Genomic DNA, 6078 nt, shown 5'->3' on the forward strand with positions numbered 1-6078 from the left:
AACAACCCGTCAGACGGAGGATTTTTCCCATATCAACACTCGAAGCTTAACAATGAAAGTTCACTTGACAAAACCAAGAATGGATCAAGGCGACTGAACAAGCAGTTGAAGTCATCATGGATGTTCATTCGACCTCTAGACAAGACATTTCCAAAGCGCAAAAGCTGAATCGGAGAGGTTATCAACTCCTTCTCCACTCGAACCTGAACCATTCGGGGGCTAATAATGAAGATATGTACCTAGGGTAGGGTCATAGGCCTGACCTAGACACCCTCCCCTAGGACGTCACCTTAAAACCAGAAGTATTCGAAGAGGAGTCATTATCCACTCGACCATGAGGACTTCCACTCGGAAGACTTGAAGTCACTCGACCGCAGAGACTGTCACTCGACCACCAGAAGGTCTAAGGTCGCTCCAGACCACAACGGTCGGACCTCACCTCATAGCTTTAATGGTCATTATGTCTCTTTATTTACTAGCGTTACCAGTAACGTCTTCCCTTTAATGTACCTTAAACCCTTTGTAACGTGGGCCGGCTGGGGTCCTGGCGCACTCTATATAAGCCACCCCTCCACAGGCACATGAGTTCGCATCTTTTGTAAACTCACACACACATATAATCCAGTCGACCGCCTCAGGGAACCAAGACGTAGGGCTATTACTTCTTCCGAGAAGGGCCCAAACTCGTAAAACTCGTGTGTACAACTACTCCATAGCTAGGATCTTGCCTCCTCATACCTACCCCCATTCTACTGTCAATCTTTGAACCACGACATTTATCTCTCGACCATTTCGAGACTCCTCGTCACGTCCGTGATCTCATCTGGGACTTCGAACAAATTTTGTTCATCAAATCACATAACTCATAATACAAATCATCATCGAACGTTAAGCGTGCGGACCCTACGGGTTCGAGAACTATGTAGATATGACCGAGACACATCTCCGGTCAATAACCAATAGCGGAACCTGGATGCTAATATTGGCTCCTACATATTCTACGAAGATCTTTATCGGTCAAACCGCATAACAACATACGTTATTCCCTTTGTCATCGGTATGTTACTTGCCCAAGATTCGATCGTCGGTATCATCATGCCTAGTTCAATCTTGTTACCGGCAAGTCTCTTTACTCGTTCCGTAATGCATTATTTTGTAACTAAATCATTAGTCACATTGCTTGCAAGGCTCATAGTGATGTGCATTACCGAGAGGGCCCAGAGATACCTCTCCGATACGCAGAGTGACAAATCCTAATCTCGATCTATGCCAACTCAACAAACACTATCGGAGACACCTGTAGAGCATCTCTACTCCTATTGGAGCATCTCGTACGTCGTTCGTTCATTCTTCCTCCCTCGCCTCCCCATCGATCGGAACTCCCTCGCCTCACCCCACCTGATTTTTATTCCCGTGGGAGCCGGTAGAAAAAACAAAAAAAACTGCGTGACAAAACCTAATCCTTCCCACGATCACACCCCACCCATTTATCCTCTGCCGCCGTTCCCCACGGACGCCATGGCTGTCGCAGCCTCCCGATCTGCGACGCCGCCTACCACAGTCTCCACTCGCGCTGCGATGTCCGCGGTCTCCACTCAGATCAATCCGCCGTTGACCCCGTATCCTCCCTCCCGATGGGATCCGGCCTCCACCACTGTCCACGGGGCAACCGGATGTCGGGATCCACCACTCCTCGGCCGCCGATTGGCCTCCATGACCGCGCCTCGCCAATGCTTGCTTCCCCGCATCCTGCCCTTCATCGATATGGACTCATGCTCCTCGACCCCATAGTGCCGTGCTGGATGCGTGCTCCACAGCTGCACATCCCCTCCTCGTCGAGCCCTGGCGCAGACGCGTGGGGTGTTGCTGTTCTGGCTGGTAAGTTTTTCATTGATTTCTTCTCCGTTGGTAATCGTCGTTCAGTGAACATTGTATTTCCGATGTTTTTCACTACTCAGCTTTTCTTTTTCACTGTCAGATGTCCTACCTGTGCAGGCATGAACACACCTATCAGATGTCCTACTCCTACCTGTGTAGGCACGAACACATGTATATGAATGATTAATGGCTGCTGCCTTGAACCATTAGCACATTAGTGTTGCCTGCGTTGATCAAACGTTTGCCCTGTATAGCCTGCTCATCGTCGACGGCGGCGGCAAGATAAGCAGGCTCGAGATAATCGCGCTGCTCCACTCGCTCGGGGTCTGTGCGCACGGGACGAGATCAGCTTGGTGATGGTAAATGCACCGTCAAGTTCGACGGGGTCGCCCTCTCCTTCGCAACTTCTCCTCTAACCTTGTCCCTCCTCCATCTCCGTCGACCACTAGCAGGTCGCCGAGGCCTTCCACGCATTTGACCAAGACAACAGCGGATACATCTGAACTGCCCAGCTCGTGTGCTCCATGATGGCATTACAAGTGGCTGGAGGAATGGTGTATGCTCACAAGGTGCGTGATCCTTCTATCAAATTCTGGCTATATGTGCATGGCCTCATTGGTACTAATTTAGCTATACTTGGGTTTCTATACGCCAAGTTGTTTCACCCAGACAAGAATCCCACAAAACTTAATGTGGTGTGGAAGTTTCAGGTACTTCATTCTCCTCTGCTATATTGCGTCGTGTGCTCCACGCCTGTGCCTTCTGATTCAGGAGTGCCCAGTGACAAAATGTGTTATATTTGTAGAGTCGATGCTGTTTAAAAATGGTTTCCACGCAATGGTTTCCAGTTATGTGAAACCAAGCCACTGATGGAGCTAGAGAGGAAGTTCAGGGGGGGCAAATGATAAAACATCTAGACTTGAGGGGGCCAAATACTAGATTTATACTCATCTACACCCTCTAAAAGTATTTAAGTGTGAATACTATATTTTGTTATAACACACAGGAAACCCAAGGTTTGAGGCCAGAGATTTACCTTGGATGTTGCATGTGCATTACTTACTTTAGCTAATCGTCCTACCGTCGGGCTTTTAGTTGAAATTCACTTTATTTCTTGTAATGACATTTTAGGGATAATACGATCGACCCAACAGTTAGCTTTGGGATGCTTTTTGGGGTCGACTCATGAAGATGATGGCTAGCTTGCACCAACATTTGTAGCTTCTGTATAAATGATTCAGATAGTCTACAAGCAAGGGAAATGATTATAGGGAATAAATAGGTACGCTGCTTCCATAGTACCCAGTTATTGCATTGTGAGCAAACTTGCTTGTGCGCCATGCCAACAATGACATGTGGATGAACATGCAGCTCAACGACGGCGATTCAAGCACCGATGCGGGTGACCTAGCCATTTGACGCCACCTACTCGACCTACGCAAGCGGCATCATGGAGGGCATGGAGCTCCTGGCCTCCCAAGGACGCCGCCGGGCTCGTCTCGTTAGCCCGCCATGGTTGCAATATAGAAACCCTTAATGACACACGTGTCCCTTTTTCCCTCCGCGTTGCTTCTGTGGATCAAAACCCTAGCAAACTCCTCTCCAAACACGCGATCGATTCCGTTCGTATACATCTGATGGTTTAACAAAGATGCAACAAATTTCATTTTGTAGTTTTGCCTGTGGAGGTGATTGTCATTGAAAAGCATACTTTTTTGAATGGATGTTACTTGCCAACTCGGATGCCTCTTTATATTTTTAAAATTGTTTGTAAACCATGGGTGCGACTTCATTGTTTGCAAAACATGGATTCGACTTATTTCGGCATTGGTAGTGTGGAAATTGACATGGGATGCACTATACTGTTGCTTGTTCTTTGGCCAATCCTAAACATAATTCTCTATTTTTTATGTGTCTCTATGTTGAACTCGTACGGGGTTTCTTAGTATGTAGAGATAATAATATGCAAATTCAGTGATACATACGCAGAATGTTTGTTTGTTCTCTTTAAGTAATTATACAGATCAACAATATTAAATATTAGATGACACATTGGCCACATCATCCAGTAAAAGTGTTAATCCTAATAAATCAAGGATGGATGCTGATTCTAGACATTGGTAGAAGCTAATAAGTTACATCCTTGAGTAATACGAGAGAATTAATATTTCGATGTAGGTAAACCTATCCAGCACGGTACACAAGCTCTTGTTAGTTGCACTATATTAGAATTTTAACTTCCCAGATTCGATTTTTTTTGTACCGAAGCTAAACCTATCCAGCGTGTTTGACCTGAAGGAACTGACATGGTTGTCAAAAAGACTAGAGGTAAATTGCTTGGTACTTACACTGTTATGTTACTGCTATTAGTCATTGCATGTGAAAAAATGTAATGAATAGACCCTTATGTTTCAAGGTATGTATTTACTGATATTTTTTTAGTACTTTCTTGCGAGCGTGTAGTTTTAAAAAGAACAACACAAAGAACACATAATTCATGACACAACTTTGGATATCAGTATAAAAGGTTTTGCCGTGGAGTTTTATGCGCCATACTTTTGCCGCTTTTATTGTGTCCTTTGTTATATTCTTTTTTATTAGAACTAAAAGTTAGCATGCCGGAAATGTGGGTTTAAGCCCTGGCCGTCTTCAGTTGACAAAATTACCCTACTTTTTTTTATCACATTTGGAGGATCTGTCATTTTGAGAAAGTCATTATCTCAACTGCAACCAGGCAGTTTGGCCAAAGATGTAGGATGATCCAGTTCTTTTGGACTCCAATTGTTTGGATTGGTACTTTTGAATTTCTTTCGTAAACGAATGTGGAGAATGGGAGAGGATCTGCAGTTATAAAAATTTGTGCATGGAGTTTTTTTAAGATCCTATTGTTGTTTGTCTTTTCCCACTGTAACTGTTCACTAATTATGAAATGATTTTTCTTTCTTTTGGATTGATTGGACTGTCCGACAAGTGGATTCGTGGGACTATCTGAGAAGATGAAACAACTAACTGTTGTTTTACAATAGGACAATTGCTCCTGAGAGGTGGAACACTTGGATGGTGGGTACATTAAAGCAGATCAAGTCTCTGAGGCCCTCATGATGACATGGAGCAATCTTGAGAGTCTACGATATGAAGTTTGGTCTTAAAAGGAGAGTCTACGATATGAAGTTTGTGTTTGAGTCAAATACTATTAGGCAGATAGGTCTCCTTATGTTGACAACACTGAAATGGAGAATGCAGGTCATGTTGTCATCCTCTTTGGATAAATTTGGTTATGGAACCCCTTGAGGTCAAACACTAAGCTTGCGGTGTGCTGAGAACAAAATGTTGCCATTATCAAATGTTCCATTAACATTATCTATCATATTTCATTATTTGTACGTTGTTGCCCGTAGCAACGCACGGGCACTCTACTAGTATTTATAATCACCCAGTTACATTGTGACGTTTGATAGCACACAAGGTGTTCCTCCGGTATTCGGGAGTTGCATAATCTCATAGTCAGAGGAACATGTATAAGTCATGAAGTAAGCAATAGCAATAAAACTAAACGATCATTATGATAAGCTAACGGATGGGTCTTGTCCATCACATCATTCTTTAATGATCTGATCCCGTTCATCAAATGACAACACATGTTCATGGTCAGGAAACTTCACCATCTTTGATTAACAAGCTGGTCAAGTAGAGGCATACTAGGGACACTCTGTTTGTCTATGTATTCACACATGTACTAAGTTTCCGGTTAATACAATTCTAGCATGAATAATAAACATTTATCATGATATAAGGAAATATAAATAACAACTTTATTATTGCCTCTAGGGCATATTTCCTTCACTAGCTACCTCTTATTTTCATGACACGCCTCTGGGACGGGTGTCATTAAAGGTAATCTCCTCTGCAGGAGGTTGCCACGTGCACGACAGAATCCACCTAGCCGCTCAGAGCTTGACATCACACTGATTAGTGACTAGTGTTTGATGAGGTGGAGCAGTGGCGTTCTGGCAAAGGTTTGCCGACACGAAGCCTGCTGGGTTCTTTAGCTTGGGGTTTTGCTTTGGCCTTGGCGGCCTTGGAGACCCTGCCAGGGTGTCTTGGCCATGGCCCCAGGCGTGATCTCGACCCTGCCGGCCTTGCCTGCCCGGCAGGGGAGATCTCCCTGGTGGATCTTCAAGTTGCTTGCTTGACTTGGTC

General features: G+C 44.5%; 1 long non-coding RNA gene across 8 annotated transcripts; it reads left to right on the forward strand.

Moving 5' to 3' along the window:
• Positions 1–1372: 1372 nt before the first annotated feature.
• On the forward strand, positions 1373–5238 carry LOC123102944 (uncharacterized). 8 transcript variants are annotated; one of them, XR_006449522.1, is made up of 4 exons: positions 1373–1878; positions 1979–2588; positions 3010–3160; positions 3250–5238. It is a non-coding gene; the product is annotated as an uncharacterized lncRNA (long non-coding RNA). The 8 variants fall into 8 exon arrangements; XR_006449527.1 differs by having other exon boundaries at positions 1374–1878; positions 1979–2447; positions 2535–3160; XR_006449528.1 differs by having other exon boundaries at positions 1374–1878; positions 1979–2237; positions 2328–3160.
• The last annotated feature ends 840 nt before the right edge of the window (positions 5239–6078 follow it).

The sequence above is a fragment of the Triticum aestivum genome, chromosome 5A, assembly GCF_018294505.1.
Source record: "Triticum aestivum cultivar Chinese Spring chromosome 5A, IWGSC CS RefSeq v2.1, whole genome shotgun sequence".
Lineage (NCBI taxonomy): Eukaryota > Viridiplantae > Streptophyta > Magnoliopsida > Poales > Poaceae > Triticum > Triticum aestivum.